Below are 22,146 nucleotides of genomic sequence, written 5' to 3' on the forward strand. Positions count from 1 at the left end.
ACCACCAGATGGCAGTAAACGTATCAGCTATTCTTTGTAAAATGGCAACAACCCACTAAATTTATCTCCAAGTATTCTGTAGGGTTAAATTTTCATCGGCTGGAGAAAAAAGTTAAAGAAGGAAAAAAAAAAAAGTGGTTGAATATTTTGTATGTTAAATTAAAGATATAGTCACAAGACCAATGACAAATAAAAATTCAAATGCACCAAAATAGAAAATACAAAATACCGACCTTTGTAAAAAAATCCATAAATTGAGCCAATAAAAAGTGAAAAAGGCCAAAGCAGGCCCATGTTGAATACATTTCAGCAAAGTTTTACCTTTCCGTACTTGGAAAATTATGATGTATTTGAATTAATATCACATGTGGCTATTTTTATTTCTTTATAATCCAACCAAAACTTTTACATAAATAACAGAAACCACCGAGTCCTCCAAAAATTCGTATATATCTTCAGTCTCCTTAAACTGACTGAAACCGGTCAATAAATTGTTTCAATTCTACCTTCCACATACAGAAGCACATAGAAGAACTCTTCTGAACTTCAGTTGGGCAAACAGATTCCAAGGCTATCAAGTAGACCAGGGCGTTAACAGAATTCAGGTCCAGACTGTGTGAACAGATAGGTCTCAGCACAAAGAATGGGAGGCGGTCCAGTCCATTTCTGTTGGTTGAACATCACTAATAATATTAGTCCTGGGTCTCTAACTTTGAGGTAGCTTGAGAAACAGAAGAGCAGAAACCATAGTCATTCAGAACCGAGCAAGAGAGAAAGTTAAATCTATAGAAAGGAAACAGAATGAAGTGGCTCTCTGCATATATGTGAAGTACTCTTGTGTGAAAAAGGAGTAACACATTTTTAGTGATGTCAGAAAAAGCCAGCAGGTAGAGGCTGCAGTGGGGCTGTAGTGAAATTCAACACGAAGTAGACTTTCACTCTCGGTTCTCAGAACACCAAGGACTGAGATGGCATGACCCTGCTCCTGCTATAAAAAACTTGAAATAAGACACAAAACAGTTTGTTTAACAAAAGTTAAACATGTAACTGAGTCTATAAGAAAGAGAGGAAAATTCCCAGAGGCCAGAAATGAAAAGGAAGAGAATGCAAACTGAGGCAAGTTGGAGAAGTGGTTTTGGATCTAGACATCGGCCCTGACAGCCAATGGCTTTAACACTAAGGCAATCAAAATTTAAGATCTTCCTGGATCCCAAAAGCCAGGGGATTGAAAGAGAAACCCTTGCATAAAGCAGAAACCTGCAAGGGTTTTATCCTCAAGGAAAAGTTGACTAGAGTAAACACTGTTCATCAATCCAGAGGTAACTTTGTCTCGGCAAGGAAACGTCCAGGGCCCAGGATACCCAACCTTCCCAGTGTAGAAGAGACCTCGCTGATGTTTCCCAGAAAGTGTTTACCACCTTTTATACCATGGAACAGATGAGCTGGTGAGCTCGTTGCCACCATACCATGGAAATAATCATGCACATGCTGAGTTTGTCAGAGTCCTGAAACGCAAGTCAGGATGTGGCAAAGCGTCCTTAAGACATATTCATAAACACGCTTATAAACAACAGAGAGGAAATGACACATCCCATAATGTCCAGAGACTTTTCAAATGGCATTAAATCTGTACCACTGCCAGAGTCAAAGCCTGACTTCTGAAGAAGAGGAAACAAAGCCTCGAGTCTGGAACATCTTACAGTTTTCCATTTTTCACTGCAGAAGGAAGGAAACAGACCTGGCTTTTGGGAAGACTACCCTAGTTTTAATCAAAAGCACCTTAGAAATGTTAAACAATTTATCATTTTCAACTCTACTTAGTTTGTTTTCCAGTAGTAGTAAAAATACTAACAATAGTTTGTAGGTATGATGTGAGAACTTAGTATGAGCCATAAGGGTTTTACAAGTTTTTTTTTTTTTTTTTTTTCATTTTATCCTCAGATAAACACTATGAGGTTGATATTATTAAACTGATCATCAGGGGCTGTGGTTGTAGTTCCGTGGCAGAGCGCTTGCCTAGCACACGTAAGGAACTGGGTTCGATCCTCAGCACCACATTAAAAATAAATACATAAAATAAAGTCATTGTGTTCATCTATAACTAAACAGTTTTTTGAAAACTGATCGTTATACAGATGGTGAGATCAAACTGTAGGGCAGTTTAGAAAGTTGATCCAAGACAACACCACAGGTAACAGGCAAAGTGGGACTTGGGTCTGCTGCAGCTCCCCAGCTCCCAGTTCTATTACATGGCTCACTATGAATTTAAAAATAGGTCACATGATCTACCAAGGGTCTTGTCAACTTGTACTGTGATAGCATGGCTGAATAAAGTCACCTGGAAGTTTGATAAACACACTGATTCTGGCATGGGGCCCAGAGGTTTTATTGAACAGTTTCCCTGGCAATTCTGATGTACAACTAGTTTGATAACAACCATTGTAGATAATGCAAATTTATGCTTCCCATAATTTTGAGTAGAATGACTCTAATTCCCCCTTTCAATTTGAGATTATTTTAATTATTTGAGAAATTAACAAGAGAAAACTGGTCATCCAAAATAAGAATAAGTCAATAGACCCAGGAGCTTGTGAAAAAGGATTTCTGGTTTAAAGATCTTTGAAACACTATGTATTACACCCCTGTGTGGTTCTGTTGAAGAATGACAAAAATAAAGAAATTCACAATAAAAAGAAAATTTGTTTGTTTTTAACCCAAAATTTCTTTAGCTATCTTAGCCTATGTGGGCTACTTTATCAAAACTCCATGGACTATGTGGCTTATAAAGAACAGAGAGTTATTTCCCACAGTTCTGGGGGCTGGGAAACTCAAGACCAAGGTTCTAGCCGATGTGGTGTATATTATAGTTCTGTTTTTTATAGATAATCACTCTCTCACTCTAACCTCACATGTAGAAGGGAAAGTGGGGGGTCTTTGAAGGTATTTTTTTAATAAAGGCAGTAATATCATTCATGACAGTTAATCACCTCTCCCAAGACCTTCATCTCCTGACACCATTACTAGTGACATACAAATATGTCACCTAGGAATTGGAGTGGGGCAGAGGCAGGATACAAACATTCAGACCATAAACACCAACAGAGGTGACCAGTAATGTCTCTTATAGCAGCTATGAATTCCTCAATGGTTCTTCAAGGCCCTGGCACAGATGTTCCGGAACCATCAGCAGCTCTTGTCAGAGCCTTCCGATTCAGCTGTGTTAAACCTTTGCTCCTCAGACCCTCTGTTCTGCGAGGCTGTATCTTTCTACCCTTGACCAGCTTCCTGCTTTCATAATGACCAACTAGTCTGCTACAACACTCTCTTCGCTTCCACTGAGCCCTTAACTCATTGTAAACTAGACTGAAAACTGTTAGGTATTTAACCTATTTTGTCCGATTGTCCCTGATGTGAAACACCTATAAAAACTTGAATTGACCTACATAATGTCACTTATGCTAACTTTGAAATAGTTATTATCATTTTAGAGGTCTGCTCTTTTGAGAATGATAAAAGATACATGATTAGAACATTTCATATACATGTCAATATGTCAATATATATATATATATGATTACGATATGCAACCTATTTTAGTTGTGTTAACTTCACCAAAATATTCACAGGGTAGACCTGGACTGAATGAGTTAAACTTTCTCAGCCAGTATTTACAAATAGTTGGTCCCAATATTAGAAAGTTCTGGATGGAAACTGTAATAGGCCAGAAGCTGTCTTCACATATTGAAGAACCACCATGAGAAAGAGGAAGCAGATTTGTAAAGGACTTTGCATTATCCAACATTAGAACTAAAACCCCATGAACTAGTCTACATACCACATTCCTTGGCACACTCAAGCAATGACTGGATGACCATATTTTGAAGATATCTTTAAAAAGGACTTTTGCAGAGGGCAAAACCAGAAAATGTAATTTGAGAAATCTAGTGCTTTTACATACATATATATGTGAGATCTTTATTTTATATACATATATACACATATATATATGACATATAGATATGATTATATATATTGGGGATTGAGTCCAGGGGCATTTAACAACTGAGCTATATCCCTGTCCCCTTTTATTTATTTCTTTATTTTTTTGAGAGAGGGTCCCACTCAGTGGCTGAGGCTGGCTTTGAGCTTGTGAATCCCTGTCTCAGCCTCCAGAGTACAGGTGAGTACCACCATGCCTGGCTTGAGATATTGCACATTCTTTCTAGTACATTTACTATAGACAAATTGATTAAATCATGTCTCTGGCTTTGACACAATTAGTGCAGTCTAGTCAATAATTGAAGCAATGGCATGACCAGAATGACTACTCAAATGTTCAAAGTCAGAGCCAGTGAGGACTCTTGACAACGGAGGAATGCTGGATTTCATTTAAACAAATGCTTCCTGCTTAATGAGATTGCAAATTTCATTTCAATAGCTTAGCCATTTGACTACTTACCAAAAAGGCATTGTAGAACTACATGAACACAGTTTGTACTTGAAAAAAATGGCAAAACATTTAAATTGTCTGTATCACAAATAAGCAAATTTAAATTCATGTTGATAGATTATATATCACGTGTTGGAGAGTGGAGCATTGTCATTTTTAGTCTTTCCTTTAAAAATACATGACTGTATGGACAATGGAAACAAGTTATTTGATACGAGAAATATATTTTATTACATAAAATTCTGGATATCTCCTAATGTAAAAATGAAGGTGTCTTAATGCACATTATTTGTTATTAAGTGATTGATTAGATTGTTACAAAATGGAGTTTTTGTATCAGGCAATTTGAAGGAAATTTAAATCACTGTACTGGAATAAACCCAGTAGCACTACTTTGTTCAAAAGCTGAAAATTTTATAGTTGATCTTAGTTTTGGCAAATCATCAAAGAGCTCTCAGCAGACTTATTAATAGAATTTTGCAGTGGAAGAAATTGATGAGGTTATACAAAGAATTAGAAGAAGAATAAGAGAGAGAGAGAGAGAGAAACTTGGATTCCAGAACCTAATCACTGGGGAAGTAGTGCTTATCACATCCTTGGCAAGTAGGATCTCACCTTTATTAAGACATGATAATAATTCTGGCTAATTCAGTAGCTAATCTTCAGTTGAGTAAATAGAAACAAGGTTCCAAACTGCCAACAGCAAAACTTGAAGGTCGCAATGGCAAAGACAAAGGAAAATTGACACAGCCTGACATGACTATTGGGACACTCTGGGTGTGCTGGAAAGTGTCCCTGGAATGACGTGTACTAGCACAAATGATCCAAAGTACGTGGAAAATTATTCAGTCATAAAGAAGAATAAAATCATGGCATTTGCCTGTAAATGGATGGAGTTGGAGAATATCATGCTAAGTGAAATAAGCCAATCCCAAAGAACCAAAGGCCCAATGATTGCTCTGATAAGTGGATGATGTTACATAATGATGGGGAAGGGGAGGCAAGAGTGGAAGAAGGAAGGATCGATCGTACAGAGGAAAATGAGGGGTGGAGAGGGGACGGGGGAAGGAAAAAAAATAGAATGAGACAAGCGTCATTACCCTGTGTACAGTATGATTACGCAAATGGTGTAACTCTACTTCCTGTACAAGAGAGAAAGGAAAGTGGTACCACATTTGTGTACAAGGAATCAAAATTAAAAAACAAACAAACAAACCTTAGCTCCTGGGCTATGAGGACAGGCCTCACTCCATCCACCTCTTCGTAAGAGGGACTGAAACCCTCCATTAATGCCGGTGGAGGAAACAGATGGACGGTTTATTATGCTTTGAAATGTGTGATTCAAATGAAGACATAAAAGACTTGGACGAGATGACACCAACAGGCAAGTTCAATGGTTTATTAATAGAGCAGAAACTGAAGGGAAATATTTTAAAACCAAGAAAGGGCATTTGTCAGCCTCAAAAGATTTTGCAAGAGAGAAAGACAAACTGTGGTATGGGAAGAGGAGAAGGAAAGAGAGGGTGTTTTCAGGTTGTTTACAAAGTTAGTTCAAAGTCACCACTGCTCTTCAGTCTCTCACATTAGAACGATCCTAACACAGTCATCTTTTTGAGGACTATAATTCTATACCTCATTACACAAAAACTCACTGATCTAAAATACATTTTCATCTCCATATTATTTTCAAAAAACTATGAATTCAGATTCTTTAATGAAGAAGTCTTTTTTTTAATAAAAGTAATGATGCCTACTAATTTAAAATGAGTCAGATAAAATGGATGTGAATGAAATAATGGTTAGAAAAGGCAGTTTATGAAAATTTAATAAACAATGAAAATATTCATCTCTAGCTTGTTTCTTTCTAAATGGTCACTCAATAATCAGTTTAGCTGTATATAGTAATATGGCTTATGTGTGAAAATTGAAATAGTATTGAACACATGGTAATAAGTGGAATCTTTTTACAGAATATCTATTTTTTTCACTTTTCCATTTTATGTTGCTATAACAGAATACTCCAGACTGAGTAATTTGTAATGTGTATAAAAATATATATATATACACAATACAAATTACAAATTACAAATTATATATATATATATATATTTTTTTTTTTATTACAACTTTAGAGACTGACAAGTGCAATGTCAAGGTGCTGAATTCTGGGGAGGGCCTTCTTGCAGCAATATCCCATGGCAGAAGGCAGAAGTGAGAAGGGGAACAGAGTAGAGAGCAACAGATCAAATCTGCCATCTCAAGCCCTTTTACAATCAGCTTTAATCCACTCTCCAGGGCAGAGTCCTCCTGACCTAAGCACCTCCCACTAGGCTCCCCCCCCAGCACTGTAGCATTGGGGATTGAGTTTCCAACATGTTTTGTGGGGCCACAGTTACACCATAGAACAATTTCCCAATGCTAATTCCACATTGAGCTAGATCACCCCAGAAATCACAGTGGTAATTCAGAAATTAGAATCCTGGTTACTCCAGACACAGTGAGTAGAGGCATTTGGATTCATCCTGTATTACCTAAACCTAAATATTAGTTTAAATAGTCCTTTTTCTAGCTAAAAATTGAATGTGTGAAGAATGTTTTTAATATTCGCTACATATGAAATATGATCTAAATGACTAACAGCCAGCTTGCTTCTTATTTTAACAATAGTTCACCTATCTAGAGCTGACACCCTGTGGAATCCTAGATGGACAATGAACTGTCTGGACCCTGGCTTACTCTCTATTTTCTCTGATCAAAATAGTTAAAACAGCTCAAGCTCATGCCTGAACCCTATCGATCACAACCTTCAAATATTGACCCTCTTGATTTTTATTTCAAAATGAGATTTTTTTTCTTTCTTCAAATACTGTTAGTTTTGAAAAATAAATGATCGTTCCCCCTCTTTTATATTTGCAACAGAGTTCCCAGCATTGTGCTAAGCACATTGCATTCATTACCCCATTGGCTTTTTCCTTAAGTGCTGCTAAAAGCTTATTGTCCCTGTTTTCCAGAGAAGCTAAGACCCCAGAAGTTCATTATTGATCAGAGTATTTGCCAGCACCTGTATTTACTGCAAAACAAATTTGGGGGATTGGTTTTAATCTTGGGAAATGTTTCATTTCTTTAAAGGAGATTTGGTTACAACCAGATGGACTCTATTTTTCTTATTAAGTAGGTAAACCCTCTGACTTCATTCAAGAAGATTATCTGACTATCTGATTATCTGACTACCTGATTATCTGATTATCCACATGGACTGTCCAGTCAAATGCAGATGCATTATAAAAACCAGGGATCAAGTGCTTTCAGATGGATATCAGAAATCTGATTCTGGGTGTCGGTTTCCACCAGACAGGGGAAAGAAGAAAAGAACCTGTGGTATTTACTTCCATTTTACAGAGTGAAGAATGTATCTGAGAAGATCTCAGAAAGGGACAAAAGTTGGTGACACATCATGGATTAAGCCCTTCCCTCTTTTTGGGGAAGAGGTGGGGACAGGACAAAAGTGATGGGCACTGTACAAGTCCATTGACATATTTTGTTGACATGGCAAAAATATCCCAGATTCTAGTTATCCTTCTCTTCTGATAGATGACTTTTATATCTGCCCAAGGTGCTTGCACACAGAGCTTTAGAAGAGCACGTTATGACAGTATGCGGGACAGGCTGAAGGTTGAGGGACGAGGCCAGGAGCCTTGGGGCTCGGCTCAAGTCTGTGACTGGTTAACCCGGTGAACCTCAAGCAACTCCCAGAACATCTATGGACTTCACTTTCCCCTAAGTTGATAAACATTACATCATCTTTTAGAGTCCTTTCCTGCTCTGTGATTCCAGAACTCTACAGCACTTTTGCTGTTTAGGTTTCTTTTTCTGTTATTAGGTCATCCACTCCCTGCTCAGATGGCATGCATTAAACTGGCATCTGCACCTGTCACTCTTTAGTATTAGAAAAGGTCATATATACTGTCCTCTCAGACCCTTTGAGATCTACGTCAGTATAACATACCAAATTCTGTGGCAAGACTAGATTCTACGAACATACAGATTGGTAACAGAATGGCAATTATTAACTTCAGAATATTTGTTGGCTTGTAAACCATACCTGATTTTTCACATAATCTTTTGGAGTACATATTATTGTCCCATTATCTGAATGAAAAAACGAAGACTCGAAGAGATTAAATAAACATGCCCAGATTACTCAATGAGTGGTTGGTTGTTCCATTTATTGAACATATTCTTCTAATTTAACAAATCAACCTGCTCTCACCACATCACGGTGGTACCAACACACCGTACTCCTGGTAATCATTGCGATTGGGGTTCAAGAGTAAAAGGAAGAAAGAGTTATGGAAGGCACGTTTCCAGGTTATAGAAAGCCAGAAATTATGTCTGCAGCCAGTGATCAGTAGAAGAAGCCAATGGGTCATCAAAGGGGTTACCAAAACATTTTTTTCTGAAATAACATATAACTGCTACTGGGAAAATTGGGGCTTATTTCCAGCAGAGTCTAAATGATAGATACTTCTGCTTTCTCCTGCTAAGATCCCTAAGTGGGTGATGAAAGCTGGAAAATCTAAAGCATATGATGTTGATGATACATTGATGAGGACCTCTTGGACTTCACAAAGCCTCACGAGGGAGTGACAGGCAAGATGCCCAGGAAGTAGAAGCTCAATTTAGAGTCAACCAGATGAAGGAGGTGCCAGCTGTTCGAGAACAGAAAAACAACTCAGTGCACAGGAAAGGCTCACACTGGGAGGTAAGAAATTCTAATTGCCACAGAAAGTGCCCTCCCTTCCATTAGAGGCAGAACCCGCCTGGCGACTTAACTCATTTAATAGAGCTGCATTTGCTTTTTCCTATTAATGGCTATAAAGAAAAGTGCATTCCTAATCTTCCTTTAGTACTTCCTTTAAGAGCGGCAAAATTTAAAGAGAAGGAGTACACTCCGAAATGTCTTTTCTGATCTTGTAGGATGGGTTGAAGTTGCCCTGGAAAACATTGTAAAATAATCCCCAAAAGAGACACGCAAAGTGAATGCATCCTGGTCACCGCAGGTGCCTATGGGTACGGGCTCAGCACAACCACTCTGTTTTTCTCACCACTTCAGATAGAATCTTGGCCAGAAGACTTATTTTCTCGAAGAAGAGGCAGAAAGACAACAAACTAAGCCTGTCTGATGCAAGAAAAGCCTTTAAGACCTTCATTTATACTAAATTGGTCACGAGGAAGAAAATGTTGCTTTAAAAGCTTTGCACAGAGCTTCTTATCCTGAGGCTAGCTCGTACATAGATGCAGATAATCACCTCCAGCTGACCCCTGATTACCTAGTTTGGACTGGATCCACGCCGATTATGTACTGCCAAATGGATTTCACTGAAATTCAGATTTTCTAAAAATAAAACCGCCAACCACCCAGAGCAAGTAACAGTCTCTAGATGATTCATCCTAAAGACTAAACTTAGCAGGATTATGGTGCCCGCTTGCCAAAGCACTTGCTGTCTTGTTTTCTTAGATATGAAATTTCTTCTTCCTCTAAAATCCTTGAAAATCAGCATTGCTGTTGAAAGCCACATGTGTCTGGGAGACTGAAAGATGGCTTTCCGAACAAAAACGACCCTCCAGCCAGGTCAAGTGTCATGATGGCCGCAAGCAGCGCAGAAAGCAGATGAGATTGCTTGGCGACACTGCATGGAGACGGGAAAACACCATTTCACTAATTCACAAAAGGCTATGACCCACCAGACAGGGGACAGCGCTCACAGACTTATTGCTGCCTGCAAAGACTGTCAAACACGCTGGGAGGAGAGGTCACAATATTGAGGACATAGCCCTTGCCTAATGCCCTGCCTCCAAGGATAAAGGGACAACGAAGTGGAGGCTCTTCAATTTGCATGCGACGTGAATTAGGACGATTCACCTAACATCTCTTAGAAGGTCTTGTGTGAACTGAAGTGTACTATACAAATATTAGCTTCTGCTTAGAAGCAGAGAGAAATGTCTCGCAGGGTTTGAGGTCTCATATATTTAAACCCTTCTTTGGACCTTATTTTTCTCCCGCCCAATTTCCTTTGCTTGTTCTGTCTGCACAAGGTACAAGCATTAAAAAAAAAGGTAGGAGCATTGATCAGGTTGCTCATGGAGCATAGTTTCTAAAATAATGTTCCCTCTACAGCAGAGTGATAGATACCTTAAGGCAAGTGACATTTTTAAACATTGTCACTAGCAGTAATGTTCTTCGAAACATCCTGCCATTCTTTAGTTACTGGCCCCTCATGTTATCTCCCAAGGGGGGGGGGGATGAACAGATTTGATGAACAGGTGCATGCATCGGAGATGGGAGGAGGAGACGGCTCTCGGTTTGGTACCCTGCCACTCCATTAATTGAACACAGTACACCCTACCTGCACTCACTGACCCAGATACGGCTCTCAAAGGATGGCCGTCCTCCTTGAATAAATTCTGCCTAGCTTCTAAACCAAAGTTGAGGTCAGCCAGTCACTCGATTCCCTCTGTCACAAGAGCTAATATTTACAAAGCTCAGGGAAAAATAGGAGAGAAAAGTCTAGAATCAGTCCCTGCCATGATTCCATCCTGCGTGTCTCTTCTCTAGGGCAGCAGCCTATTTTCCATTGGCCTTCCCTCCCACCTAAGTGGGTGCTATCACCCCATGGAAGTTTCGATGGATATGGACACGGGCCACCTGAGCCCCAGAACTATCTTTTTGGTTGTGAACTAAAGACTGACAAAGATTATCACTTTAAGGTGGATAATGATGAAAATAAGCATGAGTTATCCTTAAGAACAGTCAGTTTAGGGACTGGCGCAAAGGATGGATCGCACATTGTTGGAGCAGAGGCGGTGAATTATGAAGGCAGTCTCCAGTTAAAGTCACACTGGCAACATTGAAAATGTCTGCAGAGCCAACAGTTTGCCTTGGGGGCTTTGAAATCACACCACCTGTGGTCTGAAGGTTGAAGTGTGGTTCAGGGCCTGTGCATGTTCGTGGGCAGCACTTAGTAGCTGTGGAGGAAGATGCAGAGTCAGAAGATAAAGAGGAGGAGGATGTAAAACTCTTAAGTGTATCTGGAAAGCCATCTGCCCCTGGAGGTGGTAGCAAGGTTCCCCAGAAAAATGTAAAACTTGCTGCTGACGAAGATGATGATGATGATGATGATGATGATGACTTTGATGATGAGGAAGCTGAAGAAAAAGCTCCAGTGAAGAAATCTGTACGAGATACTCCAGCCAAAAATGCACAAAAATCAAACCAGAATGGAAAAGACTCAAAACCATCAACACCAAGATCAAAAATCCTTCAAAAACCAGGAAAAAAACCTCCTAAAACACCAAAAGGACCTAGTTTTGTAGAAGACATTAAAGCAAAAATGCAAGCAAGTATAGAGAAAGGTGGTGCTCTTCCCAAAGTGGACGCCAAGTTGACCAATTATGGGAAGAATTGCTTCCAGATGACTGACCAGGAGGCTATTCAAGATCTCTGGCAGTGGAGGAAGTCTCTAAGACAATAGTTTAAACAGTTTGTTAAAAATTTCCATCTTATTTCATTTCTGTAATGGTTGATATCTGGCTCTCCCTTTTATAATGCAAAGTGAGAACTTTCCTCACCATGTTTGATAAATGTTGTCCAGGTTCCATCATCAAGAACGTGTTGTCCAAAATGCCTGTGTAGTTTTTAAAGATGGAGCTGCACCCTTTGCTTGGTGTTCAAGTGTGTATGGAATGTTATGATAGGACATAGGAGTAGTGGTGGTCAGACATGCAAATGGTGGGGAGGCAAAAATATAGGTGTGAAATAAACTCAGTGTTTCAATAAAGTAAAAAATAGTCTAGAATCAGAGAAGGAACAAAATAAATGTTTTCTGAGGCTACTCATAAATGAGTCACAAATACTCACCTATGTCATTGTCAATGTCCATGTATGAGAAGTAATAGATATTTCAAAAATTTATTATTAGTAGAACACTTGCCTAGTATGTGCAAGGCCCTGGACTGGATCCCCAGCACTACAAAAAAAAAAAAAAAAAAAAAAAATAGGTAGATAGATAAAAAAAATAAATAAATAAAATAATATCAATATGGATTTCCAAAGGAAGAGCCATTTTATACTTAGCTTAGGTTTTCAAATGTCTAGGAATATCTTCTACTTCAGACATTCTTGTGCATGATTCCCTAAGCAATAGAGTTTTAATAGATTAACATTTTTCAATCTGGTTATATTTAACATAAAGGAAACCTACCTTGGTGGGAAAGCTTAGTAATGGAAAATAAAATTATATTTACTCCATGACTAACAAGTATTTATTGGGCTAACACACTCTTGAATGACCTTTCTAAGCTTCAGTTGCCACATCTGTATGAAAGGTAAAGTAATACTTGCTCCATTTTCTTAACTGCAAAGCCTGTGGTGAAAAAAAATGGAATATTGAGAACATGGTGCCCTTTGGAGAAAGCGTTCCAACTAACCAAGTTTTGCAAGATTTTCAGTGCTATAAAATGTGTGACCTATCAGAGGTGACAGAAGCACCTCAGTCCATCCTAGACTAATTTTTCCAATCTGACATGCTCCTAATGCTGTGTGGGGGATGCTGCTAAAAAAATACTGAGTTTTTGTCTGAGAACTCTAAGTAATATACCCAAGGCAATATGACCTTTCAGCCCTTATAATAGTGTGAAGAAGGGCCATTTTATGAGGCAGAGCAAACAGTGTCACAAGTATGTGAGTAATCCGAAGTCAAGGACACTTCATTTTCCACAACACTTTGTGCTCGCTCTGCTTTAGCAAAGTTTACAACCTGTCACTCTAGCAGACTAAGTGAATTCTTCCCCTAGATGAAACTTCACAGTGACATTTGCAGGTGGCAACAAAATGCACAAGGCAGAAAGCAAGTAAGAAAGGTCCTACTGCCTGCAATGCTGTGTCAACCCAGTGTACTTACCATGCCTTTGACAATAACCAAGACAGCAAAGCTACCATCAACTGCCTCTAGCTACCATGTTCCCTATTCTGTAGGAAAATGCCCAGCAGTGCTGGGAAGTAGTATGTTTGATAAAACTCACTGGTACTGAACCTGGTGTCTTCTGCCTCCTTCAAACAATATTCTTAAGATAAATGTCAATTCTGAACAATGAAATTTCATTACTCATTCAAAGAAATTTACACATAGTAGAAATGTTCTAATACTTTAATATGAAGAAAGGGTATTAGATATGATTTAATTATTTCCTCCAAAGGTTCATATACTAGAAGCTTGGTCCCCAATATAACAGTATTGAGGTGGATGATTGCTAAGAGGTGGGGCCTCTGGAAGTTTATTAGGTCAGGGGGCACAACCCCCAGAAGCTATTAATGTAGTTTTTGCAGGACTGAGTTAGTATTTATGAGAGTGTATTATTATAAAGTAAGTCCACTCTGTAGGCTTGGTCTCTTCTGCATAGCTGCTCCCCTTTCTGCTTCTCCACCATAACACAACTGAGAGGCCCTCACCAGACGCTGTCACCATGCTGTTTGGACTTTGTAGTCACTGGAATCATGAGCCAAGTAAAACTCTTTTCTTTATACTTAACCCAGTATCTGGAATTGTGTTAGAGCCACACAGAACAAAGACAGCATGAAATCAACAGACATGAGCATAAGAGACCCTCAAACCAGACCACTTCTTCACACCTAGGCTTTAACTTCTCATGGAAGAACTCCTCCCAAGGGTCTAAACGAAAGACCAGGAAGCGATGCAGCCACCATCATTTCCCTAAGGCTGAGGTCACAGTCCCTGAATATCCAGGCTCAGTGGTGACCGAGGACCTGCTGGGATGACAGACCCTATGAAGAGAGGCAAATGCAAGGTTCTAGTCCCTCTTTACTACTCTCTCCCCAGCGATGCCCAGGTAACATGGATGCCTTGATTTGGAGTCTTTTGTTGTTGTTTCACTTAGTTGTATGTTAATTAGAGGTCATTCTCTAGTGATTTATGGAATATCCATCCACATTTTTACTATTATCTTCTTTTTCTTATTTTCATGTATGATTCTATTATTTTGAGCTGTGAAGCACTAAAAAACATCAAAAGTTGACAAGTAGATCTTCGTAGAAAATTCCATGAAAACATCAAGTTCTTGATTTGATGTAAATAGAGGAGAATGATCCTCAAACATCCCCATGACATTTTGCACAGTGTTGGGTAAAGCAGGAGAGTTCCATCCAAAACTTTTAAGAAAAGCAAAACACCAAACTATTGCTAAATGTTGGTCAGGGTTCAGGGTTCATTTGCAATCTGCCTTTATTGGAGCTGACATTAGATGACCTTTCTGCACTGCCCATCTACAATTCCTGAACAATTGCTCACAGTGTCAAATGCAGATTAATAAAAACCACTGAGAAAACAAGAAATAAGCCTCACCACTACTTCTCAGTGCTTGCTAACCTAAATAAAACAATGAAACAGTGGACAATTTTAGTGGCTATTTCCTAAAGATCAATGTGATTATTGGCAAAAAATCTGCAATTCTCATAAATCCATAGGTTGAAATGGAAATATTTGAACAAATTATCATCAGTGTGTAAAGGGGGAGAAGTGGGGTGTGTCTTACAAATTCCTTTTAAAAGAAACCTTATCCCTGGTATACTATCACTGCACACTTTTATCCTGTGTTTCCAATTTAGATTCTGGGAATTTCAGAAAAAGACAACAAGAAAGCCTTTACCCTAGAGATGGAAGAAGGGAGACACTGGTCCCAGGGTTATGTTACAGTTTTATCCTGGACCTCACCAACCCTCCATTCTTCTGCTGACTTTTTGTTCTTTCCATTTTTCGTTTTCCTAGCTTACCTTTATGACCTTCTTTTTAAAACATCCCACCAAGTTCCTTGCTTTTCTTTCCTTTCGACTATATGTCTACTGAGCACTTACTATGTGCCAGGCACTGTATTAGATTCTGAGCATAAGGTACAAAAGATAAGACCCCTGACCTCAAGGAGACAGGGCCTTAGGTGACTGCTACCCCCTTGTGTCCCTACAATAACCTTAGAGGTCTGTATCACTGTCCAGGCACCCATGAAGGACCAGGGAGTCAAAAGGTTGCAGAATGTGCTCAAGGGAGCCCAGTCAGGGGAGGCCCTGATGAAGCCAGAACAGGGCAAGACCTTTAGCTCCTCCCCCAGGACTCAGCCTCCTGGATGCTCCTCTTTCTTTATTTACTTCCCCCATCTTTCCTCTCCTTTCTAACTCCTAACAATTTCCTTTCACTTTCCCCTTAGGAGAAGGCAACTATTTTTTAACTGGTGAAAGTCCACCAATTTCCAAACAACATGTTGATAGCCTTGTGAAAAGAATAAGGCTTGTTTGTCCACCTTTCCACAGTCAATCATGAAAACCAGACCTTCAAGGAAAATAGAGAAATTTAGATCTACTTTTTAAAGGAATATTGCCTGGTTTTCTTTAGGCCTTTCTGAGCTTTTTGAGCTTGGTGGGTATAGGGATTGGACCCTGATTCCTAACCCGATGCTCTCCTACCTTCTATCACCTTTTCTAGCCCCATTATGAAGAACTGAAACAAAATTAGGACATAACAGACCAGAAGAAGGGAGGGAAGGAGAGAGGGAGGCTGGCGGGCTGCTTTGCCTATAGGAAAGAAAATGGAATGCATTTAGTCATGCCTTCTGCAAGTCGACTACTAAAGTTATTATCATTTGTCAACCTAAAAGGCAAGTTGAGGCACACTGAGAGCAAGAAAAAACAGTTCACTCATGCCAAAGTGAGGATGGCCACCCAGGAAAACTCATATCCCAGTTGCAGAGGAAGAGTGCTCCAAAATAACATCAAAGAGGTCTAGTTCTATAGATAAAGAAAACAATAGTAACAGGAAGGAGGTTATGGAATCTGGTTGCTACGGTTGTGTTGGTCCATGGGAACTGTACAGGTTACTGATTGATGTTCAGTCACTCAGATCATTCAGGTAAGAACTGCAATAAGCAGGAACCCAGTGTGACCTTGTCTACAAACAACTAAGTTAAATTGGTTAAAAGTTAAAATTAACCAGATCAGGAGACTCTGGAGTCAAGGAGGTTGCAAAACTGCCTCTCAACCCAGGCACCACAGGAGTCTGCTGACCCCCTTTCTTTTATGTCTTCACATCACAACAACTGTCTACAGGAAAGAAAGGGGAAAACACAGAAGAATGTGAATTCTTTGTCACCAAATTACTTAAGTGAATAAATAAATATAAAATAATGAAGTAAAAGAAGATCAAGGTATCATTTCAGAGCAAGGATGGGGGAATAAGTCAATCTCTTTGAATCAAACAGTATTGAAAAGCAATCCGGTTGGAAAGAAATAGGCTTAGAACAGAAATTGATCACATGGAAAACAGGACAGGAGAAAAGAAGAGAAACTAGCAAAACTTACAAAGTAATGAAACTACAGTGTAGGGTTAACATTCACATAATCAATACCTAGCAACTCAGATTAATGATGCCCCTGGAAACAGAGACTAACTTTTCCATATCACCAAAGCACAAATAGGAAGGATGCCAATATCAATCAAAACAAGCTAACAATCCTGGCATGGTGGTGCACACCTGTAATACCCAAGACTCAAGAGATGAGGTAGGAGAATCAAGTTCAAGGTCGGTGTAGGCCATATAGCAAGACTCTGTCTCAAAATAAAAATAATAAATTGATAAAGCAAGGTAAAAATAGAAAGGAATGAAAATTGACCTACTCCCATTATTAAATAAAAAGAGTATATAGAGAAAACTAGTATCTGCTCAGTCCTTTCCTCAGAAAGAAAAAATTAATAATGGTTACTCTGTCAACTCACAAACCACACTCTAAACAAGATTCTGTACCTAGGAGGACAGAAATCTAGAGGGAGAGGTGGATTGTAAGATGAACAACAACAACAACAAAAAACCTTATAAATGATTCAATTTGCAACAACAAAAAAAAACTATATAAATAGAATACTTTCAATAGCAGGTTGCAAAGTTTTCCCCATGAAACACAGCTTCCAAAAAAAAAAAAAAAAAAAATCATGACTTTTCTGGCAAGTACCCTAATCTGATTACATATTCTTTAACATGCTTCTACTTGGATTTATTCTAATTACTTATATAAACAAATGTGAATCAATCCATTTCATAGCAACAATTAATTAGACCATTTAAGACTTATTCAGAATTTTTAATAATTTTAGAACTAAAATAAATATTTGGTTAATAAAATTGTGGCAAATTCTATTTGGAGAGGAAGAAGCACTTTATCTCTATCAAATAATAGAGGCACATCCATTTGTTATTTTTTTAAGTGGTGACAGTAAAATCAATTCTAAGGGGGGAAAAGGAAAATGAGATTCTGAATTTCTCACCAGACTTTCTAGTTCCCCTGACACACTAATTAGTCTCCCACCCTCTTCGTTATGCCGTAGAGGATGTTTGCCTGGAGGAAAAATGGAACTGGCAAAACCCAAGAGTGACAGTGACTAATGAAAAGGACAATAGAGAACTGACAATTCCTTTGAATGGAGCCATTAGCTACATGCTGTTATGCTGTTTCCTGGCTGGGCCTCAATATTCTAGCATTTTCAATTGTTTACAAAAATTCCTGTGGAGAACTAGAGACTGTACACCTCCCATCTTTGAGGGTTTGGATTTGCACAGATAAAGAGGGCATGTCTTTTCTGTCTTGTATTTCAGGACCTGAGGCTCAAGGGAAGGTATAAAAGATGGTGCCTCCTTGGTCCTCTCACTTTGCAGAGTTTAGAAAAAAAGTCTTTTAAAAAGTTGTGAATATCAAGTATAAATGACAGTAAAATTTCCAGAAAACTTTGAAAAGGGATTATTTGCACAGTTCGTGCCAAAAATTTGATATTTTAAAAATAATATAAGGTATGATTTCAAAATAAGGATGATTGTCTTAAAACTTGTTGCTGGTCCTTGACACCCCACAGACTTCAGCTTGGGATTTTACCACAAATTATCAAGAAAGCATGAATGAATCCTAAGTTATCAAGAACTGGTAAAGCACAATACATAAGAAATGCCTCCATTATTGTAGTGTCAGTTGCCTTTCAATCCCGTATTTTTCATTCAAGGTACTGTTATATTCCTAAAGAAAAATGAAGTAGGTTTAAGAGGAAAAATAATAAAATGTCTTTATTTTTCTCTTCAGATTGATCTTCCAAAATTGATTAAAGAATTAATCATTTGTTTCTTTCAATACATTAGGGCCTAGGGATATTTATGCCTTAACAAATTCTAAAATTCATAAATGATATAAATATGAACTAAGATATGGTTCTAAAATTTAGGAATAAATCAGAAAATTGACATTTAGGTGTAAGCTTAAGGGAAGGAAATCTTGATGCTTTGTAAACCATGTGGATATGGCCTTCATATACCTAAACTTCTCTATATCAAAGGGAATTTTCAACAGGTACACAAATAAAGGCAAACCCTATCATGCACATCTACATCCCATTTAACTAGCAGGCACAAAACACCAGGCTTGACTAAGTGGAAGTAACTACACAGCAGAAATCACTCACATGACATATCCAAGGATGGTTTCTCCTAGTTCACAAAGTGGGGAGAACCCTGGAATCCATCTTATTTCCTGAGGAAACCCTGACTATGAACAATTCTGGCTATTTTATGGGTTTCTCCTGGGCCCTACTTTCCATTCCTATAAAATTCTAGTACTTAGGTGAATTCCAGCCAGGCAGAAGAAACAAGATTAGGGTGGATTTCAAAATGGCAGAATAGAGCAGGTGGATTTCCTGGCTGCTCTGTGGCCTGAAACCAAGAAAGCAGACATACGGCTTCTCAGTAATATGGGTGAATGAAAAAAAAAAAAAAAAAAAAAAAAAAAGAGGTGGGAGGACTTTACTGGAATTTAGTACTGACAACCCAAAACAAATCAGGGACTCAAGATGTTGGACATAATAAAATAAGGAAGAAATCTCAGGTGCCACAGCTGCTGTTGCAGTTGGAGACACCAGCTAGAGTGGTTCCTCCATAAGCTCAATGGAGGGAAAAGGAAATTAAAGGAAGCTGCACTTTTGGGAGGACAGAGGCTTGTCTGGGTACAGGAGTTTGGAGATTGGGGACACTGCATGACTAAATTGAAATTGTAACTGGTTGCAAACTTACTCTTTTTATTATAGGTAATAACAGATCACATCATTTATATTTATTATAACAACATTGTAGATATTGTAGCAGGGACAATTTTCTTTAATGCTGTATATTGTTTGCATTGGTTGTTGTTATTATTTGTCTCCCCCTAAATGATGAGGAACTGGAAACCTTCAAAGGCACTATAAATCCACAGGTTAAAAAATCTACTGTCTCAGAGCCATACTGTTAAATGGGTAGACACATAAACAACATGAAAAATCAAGGGAACCAAATCATCCCAAACAAACCAAGATACTACAATAACAGTGTCCATTGCCACCACAGGGGAAGAAATATCAGGAAAGGAGTTTAGAACATACATAGTTAAATTAATCTATGAGGAAAAAGACAATATCAGAAAGAAAATACAGGAGGTGAAAGATCATTCCAAAAAAGAGAGATTCAGGAGAAAAAAAAAAGCAGAAATCTTTGAATTGAAGGAATCAATACACAAAATTAAAAATTCAATTGAAAACATCACCAACAATCTAGGCCACTTGGAAGACAGAGTTTCAGGCAATGAAGAAAAAATATATAATCTTACAAATAAAGTTAACTATGGAGAATAGATGTTAAGAGACCATGAACAAAACCTCCAAGAAATATGGGATAACCTGAAAAGATCAAATGTAAGATTTATTGGAATAGATGAAGTTCTGAGATACAAACCAAAGGAATGCACAATCTTTTCAATGAAATAATATCTGAAAATTTCCCAAACCTTAAGAATGAAATGGAAAATCAGATATAGGAGGCTTATATGACCCCAAATATACAAAATTACAACAGACACAGACCAAGGCACATTAATATGAACATGCCTAACACAAAGGACAAGGATAAAATTTAAAGACTGCCAGAGAAAAACAAGTCATCTTTAGAGGGAAACCAACCTGGATCTCAGCTAATTTCTCAATCCAGACCCTCAAAACTAGGAAGTCTTGGAATATTATATACAAATATCTGAAAGAAAATGGATGCCAGCCAAGAATATTATGTCCAGAAAAATTAAGCTTCAGAATTGACAATGAAATAAACACCTACCATGATAAACAAAAGTTAAAAGAATTCACAACTAGAAAGTCTGCTCTACAAAGCATACTCAATAAAACAATTCAGGAAAAAGAAATGAAAACTAAAAGTAAAAAGCAGCAAAGAGATGAAATACACTAGAAGAATATTCAATCAAAGGATAAAGTAATTATAATTAAGAACCAGAAATAAATCAAAATGACAGGGGATAAAAATCATATCTCAGTGATAACATTGAATGTAAATGGCCTAAACTCATCAATCAAAAGACAGAATGGCAGATTGGATTAGAAGACAAGACCCAACAATATGCTGTCTTAAAAAAAACTCAGCTTGTAAGCAAAGACATTCACAGACTAAAGATAAAAGGATGGGAAAAATATCATTCACATAGATCATGAAAATAAGCCGGGATTCCTATACTCATATCAGAAAAAGTAGAATTCAAGTGAAAGTTAATCCAAAAGGACAAAGAAAAACATTTCATACTACTTAAGGGAATATACATCAACAAGATATAACAGTAGTAAATATTGATGGCCCAAACATTTGAGCATCTACATACATCAAACAAACCCTTCTCAATTTCAAGAATCAAAGAGACCACAAAAAAAAAACCACACTAATACTGGATGACTTTAATACACCTCTCTCATCTCCAAACAGAAACTCAATAAAGAAATTACAGAACTAAAAAAATAGTTATTAATTTAGACTTAACAGACATACATAGAATATTTCATCCATCAATTACTAAATATGCTTTCTTCTCAGCAGCACATGGATCCCACTCTAAAATAGACCATATCTGTGTCACAAAGAAACACTTACCAAAAAAAAAAAAAAGAAAGAAAAGAAAGAAAGAAAGATAATGCCTTGCATTCAATCAGATCATAATGGAATGAAATTAGAAATCAAGGATGAAATAAAAAAGAAGCTACTCTAACACTTGAAGACAAAATAATACACTATTCAATGATGAATGGATAACAGAAGAAATCAGGGTTGCATTGAGCTCATTCACTAAAACAAATAGAAAGTCAACAAATAAATAACCTAAAATCACATCTTAAAGTCCTAGAAAAAGAATAACAAATCAATACTAAAAGCAGAAGATAGGAAATAATTAAAGTCAGAGGTTTAATCAAACATCAATGAAATTAAAACAAAAGAAATAATCCAAAAAAAACTGACAAAACAAAGAGTTGATCCTTTGGGGAAAAAAATGAAGTTGATAAACTCTTAGCCAAGCTAAAGAAGAGAGAAATAAAATGAAAATCTCTAAACTTCACAATGGAAAAGGAAATATCACAACAGACACTACAGAAATACAGATGGTAAGGAGAAACAATTTTGAAAATTTATAGCCCAATATAACAGAAAATCTTGAAGACAGTGACAAATTTCTAGAGACATATGACCTACTCTAATTGAAACAGAAGGACATAGATAATTTAAACAACTCAATTATA

At 37.8% G+C, this 22,146-nt stretch overlaps 1 pseudogene; it reads left to right on the forward strand.

Moving 5' to 3' along the window:
* The first annotated feature begins 11,123 nt into the window (after positions 1–11,123).
* LOC124989080 (nucleophosmin-like) lies at positions 11,124–11,982 on the forward strand (annotated as a pseudogene).
* Positions 11,983–22,146: the final 10,164 nt, after the last annotated feature.

The sequence above is a fragment of the Sciurus carolinensis genome, chromosome 7 (assembly GCF_902686445.1).
Source record: "Sciurus carolinensis chromosome 7, mSciCar1.2, whole genome shotgun sequence".
In the NCBI taxonomy this organism is placed as follows: Eukaryota; Metazoa; Chordata; class Mammalia; order Rodentia; family Sciuridae; genus Sciurus; species Sciurus carolinensis.